This window comes from Ovis aries, chromosome 9 (genome assembly GCF_016772045.2).
Source record: "Ovis aries strain OAR_USU_Benz2616 breed Rambouillet chromosome 9, ARS-UI_Ramb_v3.0, whole genome shotgun sequence".
Classification (NCBI taxonomy): Eukaryota; Metazoa; Chordata; class Mammalia; order Artiodactyla; family Bovidae; genus Ovis; species Ovis aries.
This window is the reverse complement of record NC_056062.1, coordinates 58,499,700-58,527,596: the sequence shown is the minus strand read 5'-3', so window position 1 is coordinate 58,527,596 and position 27,897 is coordinate 58,499,700. Positions and strand designations below refer to the sequence as shown.

The following is a 27,897-nucleotide window of genomic DNA, read 5'->3' as shown; positions in this document are numbered from 1 at the left end:
TAGTTAACTCTCATTTTTCTCCATCTACTGTGTGTGGCAGAAACAGTATTGGCCCAGATAAACCTTAAGTAGTTTTTTTTTTTTTTTTAACATGGGAACATTTTTTTCTTATATATATTTGTGTGAACATTCATGACACTTCAAACAAAGCAGTGAATGAGTGTGAAGACCCTATTAGACAGCGATTGCAATTTATCCAACATCCTCGGCCCATGTAGTTTGTTTTTGTTTTTTTTTTTTTCATATTGTTAGGGAAAGAATATATTACACCTCAGACTTCCTGGTGTTTGTACCTTTGGGAAGGGTGGGTGAAACAGAAGAAATAGTGGGGGAAAGTGGAGAATCACTGGTGGGGCAGAGCTTGGAAAAAGGAGGCAGGCAATTAATAATTTGAAAGCCCATTTTTTTCAAATGAGCTGGTCTCAGGTTATTGCCAAAGAGAAGGATATATGAGGAAGAATAATTAAAAAGAGCTGTTTAAAGAGTTAAGCAGGGTTTCCCTGGTGGTCCAGTGGTTAAGAACTCACTTTGTGATATATGGGACACTGGTTTGATCCCTGGTCCAGGAAGATCCCACATGCTGTGGGTCAGCTAAGCCCATGCACTGCAACTACTGAAGGCCAGGAGCCCTAGAGCCCATGCTTTGCAACCAGAGAAGCCACTGTGGTGAGAGGCCTGCTCAGTGCAACCGGGAGTAGCTGCCTCTCACCACCACTAGAGAAGGCCCACATAGCAGCGAAGACCCAGCACAGTGAAAAATAAAATAATTAATTGTTAATTAAGGTTCTAAAAGAGTTAAGCAAATTGTGGATCTTGCTGCTAGTTCATATATATAACTCCTGCTTATAAGCCATCCAAAGTCTGCTGGGTTTGGTTCAGTTCAGTTGCTCAGTCATGTCCAACTCTTTGCGACCCCATGGACTACAGCACCCCAGGCCTCCCTGTCCATCACCAACTCCCGGAGTTTACTCAAACTCATGTCCATTGAGTTGGTGATGCCATCCAACCATCTCATCCTCTGTTATCCCCTTCTCCCACAGTCAGTCTTTCCCAGCATCAGGGTCTTTTCCATGGAGTCAGTTCTTCGCATCAGGTGGCCAAAGTATTGGAGTTTCAAGCTTCAACATGAGTCCTTCCAATGAACACCCAGGACTGATCTCCTTTAGGATGGACTGGTTGGATCTCATTGCAGTCCAAGGGACTCTCAAGAGTCTTTTCCAACACCACAGTTCAAAAGCATCAATTCTTCAGTGCTCAGCTTTCTTTATAGTCCAACTCTCACATCCATACATGACTACTGGAAAAACCATAGCTTTGACTAGACAAACCTTTGTTGGCAAAGTAATGTCTCTGCTTTTCAATATGCTGTCTAGGTTGGTCATAATTTTTCTTCCAAGGAGTAAGCGTCTTTTAATTTCATGGCTGCAACCACCATCTGCAGTGATTTTGGAGCCCCTCAAAATAAAATCTCTCACTGTTTCCACTGTTTCCCCATCTATTTGCCATGAAGTGATAGGACCAGATGCCATGATCTTAGTCTTCTGAATGTTGAATTTTAAGCCAACTTTTCCATTCTCCTCTTTCACTTTCAACAAGAGTTTGGTATATAAAGCTAATTGAAATCTGCTGCTTAGGATTAATCTACATCAATGAAATAAATGGACTATGGTCACATGCATTAAATCTTATTATTTTTTTAAACTATTCCCATCTTAGAATTTTCATCAAATTTAAATACACCTTTAATAATCACTTTAGAATGTAAACTCTCACCTGTTTAAAAAAATTGGGGATGGATTATTTGAAATAGAATCAATGGAGCAAGGGATATGAACATTTTCATACTTGATATACTCTTTACAGTTTTCAGAATTATAATTAATTCAAATTTTCATTGGCTAAATTTTCATTATTGAAATTAATTTACATTTTCACTTGAATGAATTGTATAATTCTATGTTGAACAGAAGAAGCCAGACACAAGAGACTAGAGATTGATAACTCTTTTTCAGTGAAGTTCAAAAGCAGGCAGTTCATCTATGGTGTTGGCACTCTGCATAGTGTAACCCTTGGTGCGGTGGTGCCTGAAAGATGAAGGCACTCTGGGATGTTTGAAATGTTCTATTTCTTGGTCAGGATGATAGTTGTATGGGTGTGTGCCCCTTGTGAAAATTTATCAAGCTGTAACCTTGAAATTTGTGTATTTTTCCAGTCTATATTTTCCATTTAATTTTAAAAAGATTACTTAATATTTGTTTATGTCTGTTAGAGATGTTTGCATGTATAATATGTGCCATTTGGAGCCACTTCGGCTAAATAGTTGAATTTGCTTGTTTTTAAAATTAGTAGCTGTTATTTGACTTCTGGGAAATATTTGTTACATAAATAATTTCCAGTTAATAAAAGGAGTCAGTATGTCTTGGGCAGTAGCCTGATGGATACCTAAGGATTATGGTTGGTAGGCGCCCTTATCATAATCAAAGGCAGTTAAGCCAAGAGCAGAGTGCTGTTCGTGTGTGAGCACTCAGCCCTGTCTGTGAGTTCAGAAGGAGAGCAGTGAGACTGGATGATGGCGCTTTTGTGGGGGATTAAAGATGGTCTGTAAGTCATTGTTCCTCTGATCCTGAGATGCGTGGCCGCTACTGCGACCCTCCTTCACTCCATGGCCCACTTCTGTCTGCCCGTCCTTTCTACGTGTTCTCTCCCTCCTACTTCCTCTCTCTGTCTCTCTCTCTCACACACACACAAGGAAAGCAGACCTTTAAAAGACTGGTGGACCTGGTGTATAAGAGAGCTGAAAGAGAAGAAATAAGACCCAGCAATAAGAGAGAGGAGGAGGAAAACAAAAGGGGAAAGTGAAAGAAATCACGACAGATGTATGAGGAGCAACTGAATAAACTTTAAACAAAGCCCAGCTAATAATGGCAAAATTGGAGGGGCTTTACACAATTCTATTTTTTATTAATTGACTAATTGATTTTAATTGGGGGATAATTACTTTACAATATTGTGATGTTTTTGACATACATCAATATGAACCAGCCATAGGCATACATGTGTCCCCTCCCTCCTGAGCCCCCTTCAACCTCCCTCCCCACCCCATCCCTTCAGGTTGTCACAGCGTACCAGCTTAGGGTGCCCTGTATCATATTTTTTAAAAATGTTCAAAATATACTTAGTATATGCTAGGCACTGCCTCTATGCTACATGCCCTATATAATTCCATTTAATTCTATTCTTATAACTTTGAGAAATCCGGAGGATTTTGAACACAGTATGTCAGATTCCAGTCTACATACACTTTATTCATTAAACTAAACCCTCTTATTCAGAGCCCTTTGAGTCAGAATAATAATGCAATATATAGGTATTTTACTTATTTTAGATATTTATTTATTCTCAAGGACCTTTATTTCATATTTTATTTTTAAAAACATTATTGTGGTAAGAACATGTAACTTGAGATATACCCTTTTAACAAATTCTTGAGTGTGAAATACATTCCTGTTGACTAGAGTGCAGTTGTATGGCAAGTCTCTAGAATTTATTCATCTTGCTTAACAGAAACATTATGCCCACTGACTAGTCACTCCCCATTTCGCTCTTCCCTCAGTCATTGGTAACCGTCATTCTGCTACTTGATTCTGTGAATTTGGTTATAGAATCAAACAAACAAACAAAAATGGAACCATGCAGTGTATATCTTTCTGTGACTGGCTTTTGTCATTTACCATAATGCCCTCAAGGGTCATTCATGTTGTCACATATTGCAGAATTTTATTTTTTAAAGCTGGATACTATTTTATATGTGTAAATATCACTTTTTCTTTATGCATTTGACTGTCAGTGGATATTTAGGTTGTCTCCACAACTTAGTTATTGTGAATAACGCTGTGAATATTGTATTAATATTGCTTTCAGATCCTGATTTCAGTTCTTTGGGATAGATACCCAAAAGTGGGATTTCTGGATCACATGATTGTTTTGCTGTTAATTTTTTGAGGAACTCTAATACTGTTTTCCATAGTGGCTGTGCCATGTTGCATTCCTACAACAGTGAACAAGGGTTTCAGTTTCTTCCTACTTATACATTTGTCTTCATCAACATATTTCATCTTAAATGATTTGTTTTTGTTCCTTCTGATCGATTTGTGCATGTGGCCACATGTGGTTCCCTGTGCCCATTGGTATCTGCTACTTGTTACTGGCTGTGACCCTATCATTTGGGCTCTAACCAGCGTTGGCCTACAGCTGGGCAGGACTGCACGGAGCCACTCCAGGCTGCGTGGACCCTCTGGCCACTCTGGTCTGGACTCATTCCGCCTTACCATCTATCCTCCTCAGCAGGGCTTATCTGGAACTTTACCAGCTCCCAAGGGTAAAGATAGGTCATTGGTCAGATGACCATGTGCCTTTAACTGCTGACCCTGATCTGTGTGTACTGGGTTTGAGGGAGGATTCTTGTGGCTTCTTTTTACTCCTGGTTTATATTTAAGCAAAGATTAGATTTGCTACACTCGTTTCACTGACACATGAAAGGTTGGGTGTGCATGATTAGATAGTATGCCACAAAACCAATGGACTATAGAAGTCAATTGGGCCAAATATATGTGATCAAATGGAGCATTCACATTTAAATGGCTGTAAGTTTTGTAAAGGCCAGTTAAAGGATCATCACAAGTATTTGAGTATCCATGACCTGCAAGCATTGGGTTGGCCAAAATATTCATTTGAGTTTTCCCATAACATCTTCCCCAATATTATGCCAGGTAATTTTGGGAATACAGAGGTGTGATGTCAAGGCTGGAATGCAGAAACAACTGAATCAGATTGTCAAATACTGTGCTAAGAAACAAACTGTGGTGAGGGCCAAGAGGCATGTGAAAAGATGCTCAGTATCACTAATTATTAAGGAAATGCAAATCAAAACTAAATGAGATATCAGTTCACACTGGTTAGAATGGCCATCATCAAAAATCTACAAATAAATTCTGGAAAGGGTGTGGGAGAAAGGGAACCCTCCTGCATTGTTGGTGGGAATGTAAATTGGTACAGTCACTATGGAGGCTCCTTAAAAAACTAAATAGAACTACCATATGACCCAGCAATTCAACTCCAAGGCATATCTCTGAAGAAAACCATAATTTGAAAAGATATGTGCACCCCAGTGTTCACTGCAGCACTACTTATAGTAGCCAGGACATGGAAGCAACCTAAATGTCTGGCAGCAGAGGGATGGATAAAGAAGCTGAAGCACATACATACAGTAGCATATTACTCAGCCGTAAAAATGAACAAATAATGCCATTTGCAGCAACATGGATGGAACTAGAGATTGTCACACTGAGTGAAGTAAGTCAGAGAGAGAAAGACAAATATTGTATTAAACCATTTATATGTGGAATCTAAAAAAAAAAAAAAGGTACAAATGAACTTATCTGCAAAACAGAAATAGAGTTACAGATGTAAAAAATAAACTTACGGTTGCCAGGCGGTAAGAGGGGGAAGGATAAATTCGAAGATTGAGATTGACACATATATACTACTATATATAAATTAGATAACTAATAAAGACCTGTTGTTTAGCACAGGGAACTCTACTCAATACTCTGTAACGGTCTACATGGGAAAAGAATCTAAAGAAGAATGGATATAAGTATATGTGTAACAGATTCATTTTACTGGACACCTGAAAGTTACACAAAATTATAAGTCAACTATACTCCAGTAAAATTTTTAAAAATTTCTATGCATTGTCAATAGCAAATGCTGAATATCTTTATTAAATAAAGTGAAAATACTACAAAAAGAAAAAAAGTGTGCTGAATGAAGATGATTAGGAAAAGGAGCTTAGCATGGGCACATACTAAGATGGGATACATGGTCGCTTGAATGTACAGATAAAATGATCTACACAAATGATCCCTTCTATGTCTTTGCAGATCAGATATAATGATAATTGGTGGTTTGTGTAGAGTATGTCTTCACTGGCCAAATAAATTATGGCAAGCTACTTTAAGAAAATATATGTAGATTTCTCTACAGTAGGATCTTAGCTTTTTTTGAATGATACTTTCTAAACTCCAAGAGAGAGATGAGTTTTCTGATATCCCACATGTTTTGCCCCTCAAAAACATTTTTATATGAGATATCTTCCAGAATTAGTTTTTAGAAAGTCTAGAGACAATAGTTTGACATTTTCCAAGTCATCTGCCTGTCATTTCATGTTTTTCTTTCTTTCAAGTCTGAAGGAGAAAATCCAGGTAGCACAATGTAGTGGAAAAGTGACTGGAGAGTAGCCCAAGCCCTAGGCTTATCACTCACGGTTGTTTTGGTTTCACCTGCTAGGAAGATAAACCCACCCCTGCTTTCCTAAAGAAAAGTGAACCTAACTTGAGACTTCTTGACCCAGAATCTGCACCAGTCAAAACATTTCAGGTTTTCTAAGTTAGGGAAGAAATACAGGTGCAAAAACTCTTTAGGTGCATTCTCTACATGCATTTTTCTCTTTTTCTCAAAATACTCGGCTCTGAGCATTTGTCTTCTGCCTCATTTTGTGTTTGCCCAGAAAAACCCCATTAGTGGAATAGATCACTGTTGTAAGAGCTCTAAAGGGACGTGTCAGTTCAAGTCTTCCATCTTACACATGAAGAACATAAACTTTCTTTGGAGAGTGACCTTCTCTTGGAGTGTAGTAGTAGTTAGAGTCATAAAGTCACCGGATTCAGAGTCTGTGCCACTTCCTATAGTGGCACACAGCAACCCTAGGAGATCTCTGAGGGCTGAATCCCTTGACACAAGGCTAACCTATGGGAAATGCCCAGGGGAAATTCATCAGTTTCACCCAGATCCTCCTACTCTTCTCAGACTACTCAACTTAAATATAGTTTACTCTTATCTCTTGGGGAAAAATATTGAACACAAGCCATAGGATTCAAAAACTCCATTGGTCTGTTAGGGATTTACCTAATTGTCCCAGAATGACAGTCCTCCTCCCCCTCCCAAACACAAACAAAAAACCCCTATTAACAGATGTTAGATTCCATTCTCTCAAGGGTCCCAGGAAATGATTGAATTTAACACTTGAGGGTTTCAGAATAAGTGCTGGGGAAAATGCATGGTGTCCGTAAACCTCAAGCAATTTAGCTGTGGCTGCCGAGGCATCCACAGAAAGAGGTTTTCAATTGGTATATTTATACTTTCTTTACTTAGTATTGATTCTAAATAAGGATAAAACCCACCCTTGATGGGAAGCCTATGAGTAAGAACAGATGAATTAAAGTTTGTTTTATCTTCCCACTTTCCTTCTGCTGTAGCCAAAAAAAGCCTTCCTTTTAGAGGCAAACGGGATGTATTCTAGCGGCAGCCGCCACTGCTTTCAGAACAGCTAAAGGATGAAGTGGTAGGATGGCCTAGGGCAACAAAGGTTCTGGGTTCTGGTGCAAGTCCAGGGTTATCGAAACATTTTGTCTATAAAACTGGGGGAAACAGACCATCTTGAAGGCCCACAGTCCCATGAACTTGCTCTGTGACATGCTGTGTATTGATGCCCAAGCCTGCCACTTTCTAAACCCTGTATTCCTCTTAAAACACCTGCTTTGGAGTCATTGATAAAGCAAGTGCTCTCTCTCTCCCTTCCTTAGGTCTTGCACCAGACAAATTTCACCTTATGTATTTGCTTATTGATTATTTGTAGGATTGAGAATAATCTGTGGGTAATTTGCCTTATGTCAGAAAATGAGTGGTGAGAAATGAATGACCAAGGTATGATTATATAGACATTATCTGCTCATAGTTGTGTGTGCGTGTGTGTGTGTGTGTGTTATATGCTGTTGTTGCTAAGTTGTATCTGACTCTTTTGCAACCCAATGGATGTAGCCCACCAGACTCTGTCCATTCTCCAGGCAAAAATACTGGAGTGGGTTGTCATTTCCTTCTCCAAGGGATCTTCCCTACCCAGGGATCGAGCCCGTCTGTTGCATTGGCAGGTGGACTCTTTGCCACTGAGCCAGCAGGGAAGCCCATATGTGTTACTGTAAAACATCATTAAGTCAAACCCACTCAAATGGGAATTGTGATGATTCGACGAAACAAAGATAGCGTCCAAGTTCATCTGTTTCAGGTATGCAGTAAAGTTGGTGAATATGTGGAGATTGCGTCCATACTTTAAAGAACAGTCTTTTCTGACACTCCAGTCATTCTACCCCTGCCTAGATAGAGTCCACACCTACCTGTAGCCTATTTTTTAAGTTCGAGCACACAGCTACTCTACCCTGTGAAGCGACATTGCTAGGGCTTGACTGATATGGTTTTACATCCTGAAATTCCCTTCATCTCCTCCTGTTGCCCCTTATCTTATATGGTTTATTTAAGATGTCCTGATTAAGGTCAACCTTCATTCTCTACCATTCAAATTCACTATTTTCTTTCCCAGAGTTTCAGAGTTCAGGAGTTTCATGATAATTTTCTCATGCCTCTAATAGAGTACTTATTTCATTCTGCCTGATATTATATTAAGATATTGAAAGAGGGATAATAACAAAATAGAAAAAGAACAGGCTTTGGAAATACAGAAGAGATTTCAGCTTTGGAAAACTCTGGCTGAAAAATGTTAGGCAAGTTATTGAATCTGTTTACATCTTAGTTTTCTTCTCTCTAAAATGAGCATAATAATGACCTTGCTATTTTTTGTCATCATAAAATGAGCTAATAGATATAAAGAGCCTTGCACCATGCTTATTGGGTGGTGGGTAATAATTATAGACTTATTATCAATAAGAATGATATAGAAATTTTATCTTTCTATCATTTTTGTAATGTTTTCATTTTTGGAAAACTGTGTCTGTTTCAAAAATACTTGTTGAAGAAAGAAATAACTCCCTTGGCATGTTTTAAATTCCTGTTATCCTTAGAGAGCTGCTACAAAATTTCATGCAATCTACTCAATGAATAAAGAATAGAATTGTTCGATAATGTAAGCAGAGTTGTGATGATACAATGGCATGATTGTTCCAGGCTATTTCATTTATTCACCAACATAGCAGTTCCGTGGGACAACACTTGGGACTCACATTAAGTTTATCTTGAGAATTTTCTGTGCACTAGGCTCTGTACTTGGAGGACAGAAGTGGTCAGCAATAGCAATTGGTAATTACTGATCATCAGTAATTTTACCTGGGCCTAGACATAGGGTTTTAGATTAATTATTACAAGCAATACCAACAATGATTTTATGAGGAAGATAGTAATAGTGTCTTCAGTTTACAAAATTGAAAGTCCAAAGAGGTGAAATAACTAATCCAAGTTTATGGAGATAGAATGGCCGACACTGTACTTAGACTCAGGCACGTGACTCACCAGACCCACTGTTCCTGCTCTGTCAGGTAAGACTTTATCCTCAGGCAGTTTCCACTCTAATCAAATAAAGGCAATTGCTGTAATGTAATACACTGTCCAGTCCAAGCTGATTCAGAGCACAGAGGAGATGCCATCAGAAAAGCGGTGGGCTTGCTAGGCATTCTGACTCCCCAGGTCCCCCAGTTACTTCCTCTGTTAGACTTGGAAGCCTCTTGGCTCGTTACTGGTGGGTTTTCCCCTCACTTTCTCATAGAACTGCTGTGATTCATTTAGCTGGAGGTTTCAGCTGTGAGGGAAAGTACCAGTCTTTGGTCCTGTTACTCATTGGCTATGTAGAGGAGTTACATGCGGTCACTCAAAGACATCAAACATAATAATGCTGCTTCTGACATCTGAACTCGATAACCCCTCTGCTATCTCTAGTTCCTCTGAAAAACAGTTCTGCAAACGCGGCAGTAACTGTTCTCAGAATACTTTCTGCATGGACTTTGATTCTTTCAAGTGTGGGTCTGGGAAAAACCAGAGAAAAGATAAATTACTATAGCAGCAGCAGGCTGGCCAGACTTGTTCACATTCTATGTGTACAATAGCTATTCTCAGAGTCACTTAAAGAAACCGTCAGGATTCCAAGGAGAAGGAATGATCAAATACATATATACACTATTATGTATAAAATAGGGAGAAGGCAATGGCACCCTATTCCAGTACTCTTGCCTGGAAAATCTCATGGATGGAGGAGCCTGGTGGGCTGCAGTCCATGGGGTCGCTGGGAGTCAGACACGACTGAGCGACTTCCCTTTCCCTTTTCACTTTCATGCACTGGAGAAGGAAATGGCAACCTACTCCAGTGTTCTTGCCTGGAGAATCCCAGGGACAGGGGAGCCTGGTGAGCTGCCGTCTATAGGGTCGCACAGAGTCGGACACGGCTGAAGCGACTTAGCAGCAGCAGCAGCAATGAAAACCTCCTATATAACACAGTGAACTCTACTCAATGCTCTATGGTGACATAGAGGGGATATATGTATATGTGTAGCTGAGTCACTTTGCTGTACAGCAGAAATTAGCACAACATTGTAAAGCAGCTAAATTGTAATTTTTAAAAAGCCTCTTGGAAAGTAAACAAATAGTTTTCTTTCTCTCAGCTGTCGGGGACGAGACTAGACATTGCCCCTTTCTAGTGACTCATGTTAAGTTCTTTACACACAAGTTTTCCTTGGATTAAGACTTAACTTTTTGTTACATTCCTTTGTTTGTACCTTGTCTTAGGGGCTGCCTACCTAATTAATGAATGCATTCATACCTGATTGCCATTTGACAGAGAGAAAGCTAGTTCTTATACAAAGAGATGGAAGGAAGGAATCCAAAACACAGATGGAAACAAGCTAAGGCATGCTGGAAGGCATTATTAACCAAAGGAAGAATACAGTTGGGGAAAAGGGAGATAGGAAAGAATAAGGCAAAGTCCCTTTTGCCTTGAGCTGGTTCAATTATCTTGTTGATAAATATTACAACCATTCATTCATTCTTTATTTAGCCTTCCCTCTCCTCCAGACACTCCAGTATTCTTGCCAGGAAGATTCCACGGACGGAAGAGCCTTGCTGGGCTATAGTCCATGGGGTCGCAATGAGTCGGACACCACTGAGCATGCATGCTGCTTCTCCAGACAGAGTACCAGGCAGTCACCAAGAGAAAAACAAAGAGGAAGGAGACTTGGTGCCTCCTTCAGGTTCACAGTCTAGCAGTGGACACATGCATGCACGACTAGGGTTACAGAAAGGCTGATTTTACAAAGTGTAGAAGTGTACACAGTGGCTTAGAGTCATGGAACCGGTGTCCATAAAGCGGAATAGGAAATGGAGAGGCAGCCTTGCCTAGGAGTCTGGGAGGAAGTTCACCCCCTGCTAGGTGGAGTTGCCTTCAGTGCTGTATACTTGCCTACATCTTGGGAAAACCTGCAGGCAGTCCCTTGGCCTCCTGGGAATTTATGTAACATGTTTTGCTAAGTAAGTCTGAGGCAGGGTTGTGCAGGGAGATAATGAGAATCTAGCAATTAGAGCTAAATATTTTGTATTTTTTATGTGCCAGACACCATACTAGTCTATTTAATGATCTTGGCAACCCTACAAGTGCTTTTATTATTCCCATTTTACAGATAAAGGAACTGATGCCGAAGGAGGTTCAGTAATATGCTCACAGACACACAAGTGACATGGCAGAGCTGTGATTGCCTTCAGTAGTTCAGTTTTAAGTCCTAAGCCTTAATCGTTCTTTCTGGATACCCAATACCTCATAATGCAGGTAAGTGGAATCTCCATTTGCAAGAAGCTCTAAAAGAATATATCATGATAGGGATCCAGAGGGATCTGTGGGAATGCTAACTGTTAGAAAGTGAAGCATGTACCATCCTGGGATAGACATAGTCCTTTGGTTTGGGGAGATAGGGGAAGCCAAGTGAGAAAGACTTAAGCATCACTAGTGGTTGGAAGCAGGTGTATGGTTAAAAGGACTTGGAATAGGATAGTGTCTTCCCAGTGATACAAAAACTGAGTTTTGCGTACTATTTATGAACCCATTTTGAAGGAAGGATGTGGTGATGTGCTTTGAGCCTAAAATCTCTTGTCCTCTGTTCAGCCAGACAGATATCTTTCATCATTTTAGTGTTCAGATTCAATATTGGTATCTGTTGAATAGGAAAACAGTAGTCACTTTTTTGGTTCAATGGATGAGTTTAAATAAATATTTTTGTTTTGTCTGTGGGAAGCTGTAATGAAATGGAACTAGCCTTCCAAATGCAAGTTGCAATATGTAATTAGGTAGATAAACATGGCTGTAGAAGTTCGAACTGCATGAACCTTTAGCAAAAAGCCGAGAAAAGGATATTATAGATGTCTATTGGTGAGGATATAACTCTGACTGTGGCCCGATGAGCAATGTTTCCTTGATGATAGCTTTGCCTCTTAGCTTTAGTAAATATGTGACTTTGTTTAATGCCCTGAAAGAGTGTGTTTTCAGTTGAAGATAGTCATTATTCATCTTAGCTTTGGGCATCAGAACTAAAAGGCAATGATGTAAAACCTATTATTCATTTAAGATTTCTTAAGGAGCATCTTGACTTCAGGTAGAAAAGAAACACAATTAGGGTGCAAAACAGAAATCTGATTTTAATATTTTATACACAAGATTTGGATCTTTCTTGAAATGAGGGAGAGTCTGATAAAAACATGGTTTCTTTCTACCCTGTGTCTCCTCCAGCCTTTTTATTGAACTGAGTCATAGAGTGTTCACTCTAGCCAGCTTTCTGCTTGGTATTTTGTCCCTTTGAGCCTTCTAGTCACCCATTAATCATTTTTTTGTGTTTTAACGTGTTTCATGTAGTTGGCATGTGCTTCACGGGTAACTTAGAAAATAATGGTGCAACAGCAACTTAGCAGCAGCAGTAACACCTTTGCACAAATATCTTTAAGGAATTGCGAGTAGGCTTCTGGGAGAGAAATTGAAAAGTAAGATTACTGGGCCAAAATATAAATGCATTTGAATGTGATGAACACTATGGAATCATGTTGTGAAAAGGCTGTTTGTTCTCTTGCATCAAGTGCTGAGTGTCCATTTTCCTGCATTTTTGTTATTATTAGGTATGATTTTTTAATTATTGTACATCTGATAGGAGAAAATGTCATGTTAGTGTTGTTTTAATTATTTCTAGTTCCTTGGTAACCACAAAGATGAATATCTTTCAATATTTATTGATGATTTGCTCTCTTTTTTTTTTTTAACTGTCTATTCAAATTCTTTGTGCATTTTCCCTAGTGGTTTCAGTTATTCTTAGACTTGTAAGAGCTGTTAATATTGTGAGTGTTGATATTTTTTGTAATATTTTCCCCCACTTTTCTTTACTTTTTGAAGAATCTTTATCGGCCTTTTGGCTGAGATCGCAGACGGTAAAGCGTCTGTCTACGATGTGGGAGACTCGGATTCGATCCCTAGGTTGGGAAGATTCCTTGGAGAAGGAAATGGCAATCCGCTCCAGTACTATTGCCTGGAAAATCCAATGGACAGAGGAACCTGGTAGGCTACAGTCCGTGGGGTCGCAAAGAGTCGGAAACAACTGAGCGACTTCACGTTCACGTTTATATTTTTCAAAGTAACTAATTTGAAAGATTTAGTAAAATCTATCAATGTTTGTATATGTAGCCTTTGAGCTTTGTGTCTTACTTAAAAAGACTTTGATGTGTGCGTGTGTGTGTGTGTGTGTGTGTGTGTGTGTGTGTGTCTAGGCCTCCCTGGTGGCTCAGCAGGTAAAGAATCTGCCTGCAGTTCTGGAGATGCAGGAGATGTGCTTTCGATCCCTGGGTTGGGAAGACCCTATGAAGGAGGGCATGGCAACCCATTCTAGTATTCTTGCCTGGAGAATCCTGTGGACAGAGGAGCTTGGGGGGCTACAAGTGAAGTGAAGTGACTGAGCACACAGCACAGTGCTTTCTGTTCATAAATCAGTGCAAAATTTGTTAATAGTCTTATTAGAAGCTTTTTCCTTCTGCTGCTTTTTGAAGCTTCTGTTATATATTTGATTCTTTCATTTGTGTATATAATGAAATAAATAGCTTATTTTTTCAAATAGATGTCTACTTTTTCTATCTGCATTTTAAATAGCAAGCAATTTTACCTCTAAATTGCGCTATCACCTCTATCACATAATAAACTCTCATATATATATATATATATATATATACACACATATATATATGTTCATTTCCAGACTTTTATATTCTGTTTCAATTAGTCAATTCCCGTTAGTCACCTCAATGTTTTAACAACTGTCAGTTTACATTTTGATTTGGTACATTGAGTTTTGTCTATGTTGATACAGAATATTTTGGCTATTCTTGGAATCTGCTCTTTTGATGACTTTGGGAAGAGCTAGTCAACATCTCTTTGAAAACTCTCAGTGGAGTTTTGATGGAAACCACGTAGTATATGTAGACCCACTAGAGAAAGAAGAGTCGTCTTTCCAAGCAAGGGTGTCTCCTGGCACAGGATGTCTGCCCGCATGGTATCATGAACTGCTGCCTCTAAAATGTTTGCATTGCTTAACGCTCCCAAAGTTAACACAGAAGAAAAAAATTTCTCTTAATGAATGTTAAGTTAAAACCCTGCTTTATTTCATCTGCAAAATGAAGCTAAGATCCTAGGACGTCTGCCTGGGTGAGTTCCGGGCATGTCATTTGAGAAGCTTTGCCATCTGGCTTTAGAGGTGATTCACAGTGGGGTTCCTGCAGGATGCTAAATGTTGGAAAAATTATGAAAACCTGGGACTAGATTATTTAGATGAAATTTATTACATGTTCAATGAAGATCAGTTTTTATTGGATCGTATAACTTTTATCTAAAGCTGTGTACACATGACTTAGAGGGTACCACTCAATTCAGTTAATTCTCATTAAGGAAAATTATCAGTATAATTCGATAAGACAACCTGCAAATGTGTTATTTGACATTATATAAACCAAAATGATTAGATAAATGAATAAACATTCCCCTTTTCATTTTCTCTCCTTCCTTCCAACAATGCCTTGTTTTATTTTTAAAAGATTGGAGAAAATTGATCCATTCTCCACAGTGGTGGTAGTGTTGTTTAGTTGCTGAGTCGTGTCTGACTCTTTTGTGACCCCATGGACTGTAACCCACCAGGCTTCTCTGACCATGGGATTTCCTTGGCAAGAATACTCGAGTGGGTTGCCATTTCCTTCTCCAGGGAATCTCCCGACCCAGGGATCAAACTTGTGTCTCCGGCATTGGCGGGCAGATTCTTTACCACTGAGCCACCTGGGAAGCCCCTTCTAAAGTATAGTTTTTATTTATTATAACATTGTGAATTGTACAAATTGAAGGCAAATCTGAATGTTCAAACAACTTGAGTAAGTAAATTTTGTATATCCATAAAACATCATTATTATACAGCATTTTTAAAAAAATTTATTTTTGGCTGTGCTGAGTTTTCATCACTGTGTGAGAGCTTTCCTTAGTTGCAATGTGCAGGCTTCTTGTAGCAGTGGTTTCTCTTGTTGCACAGCAAAGGCTCTAAGGTGTGCAGACCTCAGTAGTTGCAACCCACATGGGCTCAGCAGTTGCGGCTTGTGGTCACCAGAGTGCAGGTTCAGTAGTTGGCACATGGGCTTAGTTGCCCCACGGCATGTGGAATCTTCCCGAACCAGGGATGAAACTCATATCCTCTGCATTGGCAGGCGGGTTCTTTACCACTGGACTACCAGGGAAGTCACTATACAACATTTGAAACATCGTGATAGAGCTTGTAGTATGTGTGGCATGAAAGGTTGAAGACAAATTGATCAATCTGTTGGGAGCATACAGAATATGATCCATTTTTGTTTAAAATAATTTATAAAAATTTCTATTAAACACACAGACATATCTAAAGAAATATGAAAAATAAGCACTGAACCTTGGATTTGGGAAATATACAATTATAATTCTACCTTATACATATTTATATCACTTAAACATTTTATAATGAGCATACACAAGTTCTGTGGGCTTCCCAGGTGGCACTAGTGGTAAAGAACCCGCCTGCCAATGCAGGGGACATAAGAGACATGGGTTTGATCCCTGGGTTGGGAAGATCCCCTGCAGGAAGGCATGGCAAACCACTCCAGAATTCTTGCCTGGAGAATCCCAATGGACAGAGCAGCCTGGAGGCGTAGAGTCCATAGGGTCGTACAGAATCAGACATGACTTAAATGACTTAGCCCGCATGCACACAATAAAAATTTTCATTTGGAAAATATAGTTTTTAGATTAGTTACTAATGGTTTTACTTCCTATAATAACCTTTTCTTATAGTCATAGATTATTGAGAGTTTATTATGCCTCAGAAATCATGTTTTATTCTACTATAACCTATCTGTAGATACTATCTGTAGATGGAGAAGCTCTGTACAGTCAGAAAAAAAAGACCAGGAGCTGACTGTGGCTCAGATCATGAACTCCTTATTGCAAAATTCAGACTTAAATTGAAGAAAGTAGGGAAAACCACTAGGTCATTCAGGTTTGACCTAACTCAAATCCCTTATGATTATGCAGTGGAAGTAACAAATAGATTCAAGGGATTAGATCTGAGAGATAGAGTCCCTGAGGACTCTATCTCATATTCCAGGAACTATGGATGGAGGTTCATGACATTGTACAAGAGGCAGTGATCAAGACCATCCCCAAGCAAAAGAAATACAAAAAGTCAAAATGGTTGTATGAAGAGGCCTTACAAATAACTGAGAAAAGAAGCTAAAGACAAAGGAGAAAAGAAAAGATATACACATTTGAATGCAGAATTCCAAAGAATAGCAAGGAGAGAAAAGAAAGCCTTCCTCAGCAATCAGTGCAAAGAAATAGAGGAAAACAATAGAATGGGAAAGACTAGAAAGCTCTTCAAGAAAATTAGAGACACCAAGGGAACATTTCATGCAAAGATGAGCACAATAAATGGTCCAGATGTGATATGGACCTAACAAAAGCAGAAGCTATTAAGAAGAGGTGGCAAGAATACACAGAAGAACAATACAAAAAAAGATCTTCATGCCCCAAATAACCATGATGATGTGATCACTGGACTAGGGACAGACATCCTGGAATGTGAAGTCAAGTGGGCCTTAGGAAGCATCACTACGAACAAAGCTAGTGGAGGTGATGGAATTCCAGTTGAGCTGTTTCAAATCCTAAAAGATGATGCTGTGAAAGTACTGCAGTCAATATGCCAGCAAATGTGGAAAACTCAGCAGTGTCCTCAGGACTGGAAAAGATCAGTTTTCATTCCAGTCCCAAAGAAAGGCAATGCCAAAAACTGTTAAACTACTGCACAATTGCACTCATCTCACACTCTAGTGAAGTAATGCTCAAAATTCTCCAAGCGAGGCTTCAATAGTTCATGAACTATGAACTTCCAGATGTTCAAATTGGATTTAGAAAAAGCAGAGGAACCAAATCAAATTGCCAACATCTGTTGGATCATAGAAAAAGCAAGAGAGTTCCAGGAAAATATCTACTTTTGCTTTATTGACTACGTCAAAACCTTTGAGTGTTTGGATCACAACAAACAGTGGAAAATTCTAAAAGAGATGGGAGTACCAGACCACCTGACTTGCCTCTTGAGTAATCTGTATGCAGGTCAAGAAACAACAGTTAGAACTGGACATGGAGCAACAGACTGTTTCCAAATTGGGAAAAGAGTACGTCAAGGCCGTATATTGTCACTCTGCTTATTTAACTTATATGCAGAGTACATCATGTGAAATGCCATCCTGGATGAAGCACAAAATTGCCAGGAGAAATGTCAATAACCTCAGATACACAGATGACACCACCCTTATGGCAGAAAGGAAAGAAGAACTAAAGAGCCTCTTGATGAAAGTGAATGAGGAGAGTGAAAAAGTTGCCTTAAAACTCAACATTCGGAAAACTAAGGTCATGGCATCTGGTTCCATCACTTCATGGCAAATAGATACGGAAATAATGGAAACAGTAGGCTTTATTTTTTAGGGCTCCAAAATCACTTTAGCAATGAAATTAAAAGACTCCTCCTTGGAAGAAAATCTGTGACCAACCTAGACAGCATATTAAAAAGCAGAGACATTACTTTGCCAACAAAGGTCCATCTAGTCAAAGCTATAGTTTTTCCAGTAGCCATATATAGATGTGAGAGTTGGACTATGTCAGCACTGAAGAATTAATGCTTTTGGGCTGTGGTGTTGGAGAAGACTCGTGAGAGTCCTTGGACTGCAAGGCAATCAAACCAGACAATCCTAAAGGAAATTGGTCCTGAATATTCATTGGAAGGACTGATGTTGAAGGTGAAGCTCCAATACTTTGGCCACCTGATGCAAAGAACTGACTCCTTGGAAAATACCCTGATGATGGGAAAGATTGAAGGCAGGAGAGAAGGGAATGACAGAGGATGAGTTGGTTGGATGGCATCACTGACTCAATAGACATGAGTTTGAGCAAGCTCCAGTAGTTGGTGAAAGACAAGGAAGCCTAGTGTGCTGCAGTCCATGGGTGTGCAAAGAATCGGACATGACAGAGGAACTGAACTGATCTGTAGATACAGCTCAGGAATGTTGACCTCATTACAATTTCTTGAAAGATTACTAAGTGCCATCCACTAAACTGTGTGTATCAGATTGCATCATTTAATCTTCAGAGCATTCCCCTGGGCTAGGTATTGTTGCCATTTTAAAGGTAATCATAACTGAATTTCAGAGAATGTGAGTCATTTGCCAGAGTTCTTCAGCCAATTAATCAGCATAGCACAGAATGAAACTTTAGCTTCTGATTCCAACTATGGCTTCCCCCATATGGAAATTCATAAACACAAGCTAGAGACACTGTTTAGAATTCAAGGCCACAGCCTTCCCATGTGCCTTTTTGATTAACTTAGTAAGACTGCCCAATCATCAGAAGGGGTAAAGTTGATATCATGGAAAATCACTGTTTGCTTAGGTCTCTAGCCTTCAGATCTGTTGTCTTGATGAAAACTAAAGCCAATTATTATCATCTTTCTTTAGAGAGTATGTTAGTTAACTCAGACTATGTAACAAAGTGCAACAAACTAGGTGGCTTAAAAACTAGTAATGTCTTCTCTCCCAGTTCTAGAGACTAGAAGTCCAAGTTCAAGGTCTCAATAGGGTTGCTTCCTTCTGAGAACTGCTGCTAAGTCGCTTCAGTCGTGTCCAACTCTGTGCGACCCCATAGATGGCAGCCTACCAGGCTCCCCTGTCCCTGGGATTCTCCAGGCAAGAACACTAGAGTGGGTTGCCATTCCCTTCTCCAATGCATGAAAGTGAAGTCTCTCAGTCGTGCCCGACTCTTAGCGACCCCATGGACTGCAGCCTGCCAGGCTCCTCCGTCCATGGGATTTTCCAGGCAAGAGTACTGGAGTGGGGTGCCATCGCCTTCCCCATCTGAGAACTCTGAGAGACAGTCAATTCCATGCCTCTCTCCGAGCTTTTGGTATTTTGCTGACATTCTTTGGAGCTCTTTGTCTTGTGTAAGCATCATCCTGATCTCTGCCTTCATTGTCACACGTCTCTCTCCCTATGTGGCTGTCTGTGTCCAAATTTCCCTTGTTTATAAAGACATCAGTTATATTGGACCAAGGCCTCACTCTGTTCCAGTATGCCCTCATCTTTACTAATTACATCTGTCATGTTCAAAGCAAAGTCATATTCTGAGATATAGAGGTTGGGACTTTCGAATATAAATTTCAGGGGACACAGGTAAGTCTGTAACAGAGAGGAGCTTCTTTCTCCCTGGACCCGAGGAACATGCTGAGGGATGCTCTCTTTACATTCATCAGCTGGAAACCCTCTGCACCCCACTGTCTGTGGCTGAGAGCACCACCGTTCTGTGTGAAAGTCCTTCAATATTCTTCTCGGTTTTCCTTCACTGTTTAGACACTTTGAAGAAGACATTTTATTTGAGCTTCTTCTTTATATGCAGTGTTCTCCTAGGCAACTTGATGCTCGCTTTGCATGGTTGCTTGGGAGGTGCTGTACACTTTAGTTTGCCAGGCTTTGGGGTAAAAATGACTTCATTTCCTGGAACCATCCTATTCATAGCTCAGAAGAGATGTAGACCTCTGTATGCAAAGTGTTATATTTACTGGGGCTTCATACATTTCTGAGGCAGGACCCTCATCTTAAAAATTTATAATGTCAAACCTATATATATATATATTTCTCCCCCCCACCCCGAGATGCAGCCTCTTCAGTTCAATTCAGTTCAGTGGCTCAGTCGTGTCCAACTCTTTGCGACCCCATGAATCGCAGCACGCCAGGCCTCCCTGTCCATCACCAACTCCCGGAGTTCACTCAGACTCACGTCCATCAAATCCGTGATGCCATCCAGCCATCTCATCCTCTGTCGTCCCCTTCTCCTCCTGCCCCCAATCCCTCCCAGCATCAGAGTCTTTTCCAGTGAGTCAACTCTTCGCATGAGGTGGCCATCTGAGATGCAGCCTCTTAGAGTAACATAAAAAGTAACCAGAAGTTTTAGATTGAAATTAGCACTAGTCAGTAATTTCTTGTACCTAAACCAAAAAACCCATGAATTTCAGATCAGGTTTTTCACTTAGACGTAGCTATGAGGGTGTTAAAAAAAAAAAAAAAAGAAAGAAAGAAAACCACATGTGGCAGATACTCCTAGTTTTCTGCATATTCCTCCTTTCTGCTTTCAATTAAGGCAACCCAGTTTTTAGTAGAGAAGCAACCCTCTCTACTTTCCTCTGTGGAATTTCTGGTAGCCAAGCCTCTCCTGGTCATATGACCTAGTTTTAGCTAATGAAGTGTGAGCAAAAGTCTACTGGCTAGAGCTTTTGGAGGAGCTGTAGTTTTTTTGTTTTTCCTTCCCAAACTGTGGCAATGTCATTCTCATAATTTTAAGATGATTAAAAGGTACTTCATCTGAGCAGTGGGCAGAAGAATGACAGAAACATAAAGAACTACATTTATGTGCAGCTAAGAAAGTGGAAAGAGTTTGTTATTCATGAGTAGCTGCTCCAGCCCTGAACTACCTTTCTCTGGACCTTATTACATAAGAAAAATAAACTCGTATTTAGTTAATATGCTGTAACTGGATTTTGGACACATGGGTTGAGTTCAGTCCTGACTGATGCATCAACCATGTCATATTGGACAGTATAGTGCCACCAGCTTGAAAATGCTTCTGCTGTTTCCAGGGGAAGCTCCCAATAAAGGGATGTCATTATCAGAGTGGTGACTACTAGGTTTTCCAATTGATAACAATGACGACAGCCTCTAGAAATCTGGCCCTTAGCAGCATCTCTGGGAAGCAGGGGATCTTTGAATTTCTTGTTAAATCTTTAGTGTCTCTCACACATCTCCAGCAGGCTACAAGACAGATGCTGGGCATCTGTTAAAAGATCAGCTCGAGGTGTTTCTTCAAGAGCTCATGGAGAGTATGTTCCTGTTGCTATTATAATTCCTGCTACCACTTATGTTAGTTGGATAGCACAGAGGTCTTTGGAAGAAAAAGTCTCTTAAGAGAACTTTCGGAAAGCACTGGGAATTGCCCTAAGAAAATAAACTGTAGTCCCAAGTGGCATTATAATTTTAGTGTTTATCTAGTCAATTTTGCATTTTCCTGAACCCAAAACATTTCCTAATTCATGTAAGTGGGAACTCATAGCCCTTAGCTGTTTGTCACTTTTCTGGAACTTTGGAAATTAAAATAGTTAGCAGATTTGACAAGAAACCCATTTTCTTCTTATAGCTGCCCCTTGAGATGTAAGGGCACGGTTGGCAGGGGGTGGGGAAGGAGGGGTTAGATGTGACTACTCATGGTCCTGAGGTAGCAGACTTACTCTTCGGAGTGATGAGATTGTGCTGAAAGTAGACAGTGGTGGTGATTGCATAACTTTGTGAGTGTACTAGCAATCACTGAATTGTATACTTTAAAGGGTGAATCATATGGTATGTTAATTACAGCACAATGAAGTTGTTATTTTAAAAACAAAGGTAAGAATATTATTACAGAGCCACTGAATGAGAACTTTATAATATGACATATGTTCCTAATATGATTCTAATTCAAATCCCAGTTTAAGAACCCCCACTGTGGCACAAGTTCTACCACTGAGGGATGGAACTCCATACACATACACACATGGACACAAATGTGTGTGTGTGTGTGCTCAGTCAGGTCTAACTTTTTGCAACACCATGGACTGTAGCCTGCCAGCCTCTTCTGTCCATGGAATTCTCCAGGCAAGAATACTGGAGTGGGTTGCCATTTCCTACCCAAGGGGATCTTCCTGACTCGGAAATCGAACTCCCATCTCTTGGGTCTCCTGCATTGACAGGCAGATTCTTTATCACTCCACTGAAGCCCACTTAACTGAAGTCTGTATAATACACCAACTACAATGCTAGGGTTCTTTTAAATGCCTTTGCTTTCTTGACTGGTCCCAACCTGTAGCCTCATGTCCTATAAATAGAATGTTGTGGAACATAGTCTAGGAATCATCGAGTGTGGCCATGAAATATTGCCCATGAAAGATTTATTTCTACTTTTCCACCTTTCAACTTCGTAATCTACTGCTCACGAGATGTTATTTTACTTCATCAGAATTTGAGTTGAAATTTGAGAAAAAAATAACAGAAATGTCCAAAGGTAAAGTTTCTATTATTGTCGTGAGCTTTCTAAATTATGAGACCTTCAGAGAAAGTGTAATAACTTTGTGAAGCTGGCTATTAGACTATGTCTTATTCGTCTTTGAAAGCCAAATACTTATGTGACATAAACTTGATGATCACTAACTCTTTTCAAATAGACTATTTCTGTCATGAGGGAAAACCTCAGACATCCTCTTAACTAACTCCCTTCTTTCCCCCTTCCCAAATTAAATGATTTGTTCAAGGTCTCTTACCATTTTAATTGGCAAGTTGAGGCTGGAACCAAGGTCTTGTGTCTCGGAAACTGATGCCATTCTTTCATCTTCATTCCTATCATCAAAACACAGCATTGTTAAGCAATATTTCATGTAATGGTAAAAAAAAAAAATGTGCTGCAGGATTATGGACATCCTTGGTGATAAACCAGATCTTAAATTTGGAAGAATGTTGAAGAAGGAGATTTTATATCAACAATTTGTGGCTTAGAATTTAGTATTTTTCTGTTGACTTCTTTATATTAACTGAATTTCCATGACTCCGTCCCCTTGGATTGCAGTTGTAATTATGTAGCAGTTAACATCTTCTCTGGGCCCAGCATATCCCATAATTAGCTGTGTTCTCTCCACAGTGTATGACTCAACGCTATGTGGTTCTTCTATATCAAAGGCAGGGTGGCCAGATTTTTTTTAACCACAATACTTGAGCATGTAGTGGCAGATGGCTGCACAACCCAAGTGCATCAGGTCCTTTTGAAGAGTAACCTCACCAAAAACAAGCAAACAAACAAACAAAACCAAACCCTGAGATTTATTTTTAAAATAAGGAAAGAACCTTCTTGGGGATGTTTCCAAACACTGCATCATTTAAAAAGAAAAGCATCTCCCTCTCTCTCTCCCTCTCTCTCTTTGGAAGAACTAAAATAGAAATAAATGAGTTAGAACTTTGAGGTCAGCCTTGATCAGGAAGGAGGGCACCTCTTGGTCTCTAATCAGAGGGCTACGGAAGTTTACTCGGTTGACTCGGGCACTGGGCATAATGTAGTTTGTAGTAGAAAGAGCATAGGACTAAGGATCAGCAGACGCAGTTTCTTCTTGGTTCTTCAGCTAATTAAGTATCTGAACCTTTCTGAGCTTTGGCGAATCCAAGTATCTGAGATCACTGCTCTAACACCACTATTGTAAATGCAAGATCTTATATCATTAGGGCAGTCGAAAAAATAAAGCACTTCAGGCTCCCTCTGTACAAACACGTTCATCTACATCATTAATATATATCTCCCTGTAAAGAACCCTAGGGAAGAAAAGGTCTCAGTAGCTGCCCTGGTAAACTTATTACAGGCTTAGTGAAACTCACCATTGGGACTTCCTTATTATATTCAGAATAACATATCAGGATGTAGAATATTTTATTCACCAGAATTCCATAGGGAAAAACAACTCTTATTTGTGGGGGAAAGCATTTGGAATGGAAGGCTGGACCCAGTGGGTATAAATATGAGCTTTCCTGCTCTGGGTGCCTTAAGGGAACAGATTTTTTTGCCCCTCCCCAGAGGGAGGGTGTTAGAAGAGGGAAGAGAGGATGGGGCTCATACAACGATTAGGTTGCTCCATGATGTGCGAGGTCACACTGCCCCATTCCCCTCAACAGTTGAATTTTCTCAAGAGTGCATAATGCTGCTAATGTATGTATGTGAATATTGGAAGAGAGAGAGAAGTTGCGAAGGAACCCTATTTTATACTCACCTTAATTCTGACTATTATCAAGCTTGGGTATAGGAAGGAAGCAAAGAAAAATAAGAGAAAACCAAACTTGGGGACTGGCAGAAATATTTACAGAGCTCTGGATTTCCAGGTCTATGGAATTGGACTTCAGATCAAAGTCGACAGGTCTTTAAAAAGACCTGCACGTACCAGCTAACACCTATGATCGGTGTACGTCCCACATTCCAGGTACTGTGCCAAATGCTATATGTGTATTGCATATGTGCATGTAGAGATTTGTTTTCATCATTAAAGAACCCTGTGAGATGGATAATTTTAAATTAATTTTATTGGTATGTAATTGATTTACAGTGTTGTGTTAGTTTCTGCTGCGCAGCAAAGTGAATCAGTTATACATGTATACTTAGCCACTCTTTCTTAGATTCTTTTCCCATGTAGGTGATTACAGAATATTGAATAGAGTTCCCTGTGGTATACAGTAGGTTCTTAATAGTTATCTGTTTTACAGATGGTAGTGTGAATATGGCAATCCCAGTCTCTCAGTTTATCCCTCCCCTCCCCTTATCCTCTGGCAACCATAGTTTGTTATTTCCTACACCTGTGACTCTATTTCTGTTTTGTAAATAAGTTCATTTGTACCACATTTTTACGAGACTGATACGGTGCTGGCTGTACTATGAGGGCAGACTATAACACATTTTTAGATTTCACATTAAGTGATGTCATATACTTGCTTTTCTCTGTCTAACCTATTTCACTCAGTACGACAGTCTCTAGGTCCATCCACATCACTGTGAATGGCATTATTTTGTTCTTTTTTTATGGCTGAATGATATTCCATTATTACTGTCCCAGTTTCACACTTGGAGAAACAAAGACCCAGAAAGGTTACATAAATTGTCCAAGGTCACACAGATATGAAGTGTAATTTAGATTCCAAATATGCTCAAACATTCGTGTATTAATTATTCATGACTATAAAAATGTATCAAGCAGTTTCTCTACTAGACATCAGAGGGGGTACAAAGATGATCCTAAAGTGAATCTTGCCACAGTGTATTTATTTTTATAGTCTAACAGTGGCTACAGGATGAGATCAGAACCATGCTATTGAGACAAAATAAAGCATGGGCCGGGTGAGAGGTTTCAATGCTGACAATTTCAGAGGGTCAAAGGTCGAATTCTCCCCGCCCCTTGGTGCAGTCTGAGGCCTTTTCTCTTGTGGTGCTGAAGAATAGAAGTTTTATGTATGTGTATCATCAGTTATGACAAGGATCCACCTCTTCATTAGTTTCAATACTTCTGGCAGTCTCTGTTGAAAAGCCTTGAGCTGTGGTCTGTGGTCCGCTCAGAAAGCATGCCACGTTTCACCCTGTACATTCCCCGTTTGGTGTTTTTCCTCTCCTCCCATTCCTACCCCTGGTTCTTGTTTTTCTCTCATCTTCCTCCTTATCTCTCCCTCCTCTAGCTACCACATGTACGCATTCCCTTCCCAATCCTGCCCTGAAGAGATCTTAATGACCTATTTTCCCAGCAAAGTAGATCTCTTTAAGGGAGAGAGTGCTTGTTTTGGATTTCTTGTTTTATTGCCAAGACAGATCTTTCTTTATGTAGAATTTTTTTCATGAGTTTCTAGACCTACCTGAGCCTTCTGGTCCTTAGCTGTCCCCTCCTTTCTGAGGCTCCTCTGAAATTTCCATTCCTCAGCCCTCTTCCTTGATCTTAACCATCTTGATATTCTATTGCTCATTGGCTCATGATTCCTCTAAATATTTGATGAGCGTGTATGAGTAGTATGATAAACTCAAATCAACCAAGTATTTCATGTGCAGCTTTCTTAAAAATTGGGAAGAAGAACCTACAGGTGGCCTGCAGGTTGCTTTTTATTTGATTTTTCCTATTTCATCAATTCTAAAGTAAAGTTCACTTTCCTGGGGAAGAAAGGGGCCCTTATATCAAAGTGATGTTATAAAAAACAATTTTGAATGTTAGAGCTAGTACTGGCCCTAAAGTCAAAGAAATTGTGTAAATCTCAGCTCTACTACCTCATAGTTCTCTGATTGGACAAAATTATATTCAACCACTCTGGGTCTATTTCCTTACCTGTAAATTGGGATGATAAAACTGTACCTATTTAATAAAGTTTATTGTAACGGTCAACTAAGATAAATATGTGTTCAGAACATAGTAGGTGCTTAATAAATGGAGGCAGTTGATTAGACTGACAATCTAAAGCATGTCTACTAAGGAAAGCAACTTTGGCAAAAATGTAAAAATTCTCGAGTTCCCACTTTCTCACTGACCTGTATGCACCAATATTGGAAAATAATACATGGGTTGGCTACCTTTTGGTTTAGCCTATTTACAGTTCTATAGCTATATAATAGGACTGTTTATAATTGAATTACAAAGTTAGAGAAGCATCAGGTTGGCATTCACAGCTGAAAAAATATCACACTGCTGGGTCTAGATTTTGTATCTCTGCAATCATTTCCTGAGAAGCCTTCCAACTATATGATTTCCCATAGTTGTAGGCTTTGTTATTGTTATTTAAGGACCCTTTTGGGCTTGTTATCAGTTCTGGCAACTGCCGCAAAAGTGACTACATGGTGAAGAGTGGGTTCAGTATGGAGGTTGGGGCTGTCTGATTCCAGGGGCAAAGATTCTTTGTAACAACAAAGTAGACATATATCTTACCTGGAGTATAACGTCTATGTGAGGAAGTAACTAGGGGTCCACAAAGAAAGTGGGCTCACAAGCTGAAGAATGATTCAATTAAAAAAAAAAAAAACAAACACTTTCCTGTACAGTAAAGCTCCATGTTCATCACTGTCTTGTACATAAAAGACTATAAGGTAAAACTCTTTTGAACCAGTTTTTCTAACTTCTGTTGGCTTGAGAAACCTGGTATGTTACATGAAAAGAATAAGATAAAGTGCTCAAGGAATAACAAGTAACTGCCATCATTTATTAAGAAATTATATTCCTCCTAATTATAAAAAGTAGATATTCTTTATTTCCATTTTACAAATGAATTTTGTGAGGTTTAGTGGTATTAAGTTATTTGCCCAAAGTTCAAGAACTAAGAAATTATTTTCAAGAATTCATCAGTTCAACAATTCCCTTCCATCCAAAAATATACACTAAGAATTGTTTAGTAATATAATGTGCCTTTTGTCCTAATAATTTCAAAAGACATTTTTTCAGAGATACATTTAGGAATGCTTAAATATGAAAGAATCCAGTTTGAAAAGCATGAATATTTCTTAAGGTTTTCCATACAACACAGCAATGGGTCAGGATAGCTTCTAAAATCCATTTCCATGGCAAAAAAAGAGGTTTTTTTTTTTTTTTAATTCTACAAAACCCAATATTTCTTAAAAGCATGAGAAATTTACCTATGAAAGATACATATTCAGTCCTAGAATACTGGGAAGTCTTCAGCAAATTCAAGAGGCGGTAACACCTATTTTTCATAAGAAAATGCAATATGATTCTAGAACTTAGCTTGCTTAAGGGTGTGAAATCTTGTCTTTCTACATGTCAAAGCACTAATCACAGCTTTAGTGCTATGCCCTTCGATGAAATTTTATGGGGTGAATAAGACTTATACATAACA

The 27,897-nt window shown here is 39.4% G+C and overlaps 1 long non-coding RNA gene across 3 annotated transcripts in view; it reads left to right on the top strand.

Moving 5' to 3' along the window:
• The window catches only part of LOC114116379 (uncharacterized), a 319,096-nt gene that overhangs the window by 169,757 nt on the left and 121,442 nt on the right, over window positions 1-27,897 (top strand). For 2 of the 3 annotated variants that reach the window (XR_009594979.1, XR_009594978.1), the window contains exons 3-4: window positions 11,511-11,656; window positions 13,262-13,423. This is a non-coding gene — a long non-coding RNA (uncharacterized LOC114116379). Of the gene's footprint in view, window positions 1-11,510; window positions 11,657-13,261; window positions 13,549-27,897 lie in introns of those variants that run through there. The other variant, XR_003590317.3, reaches the window with a different exon arrangement.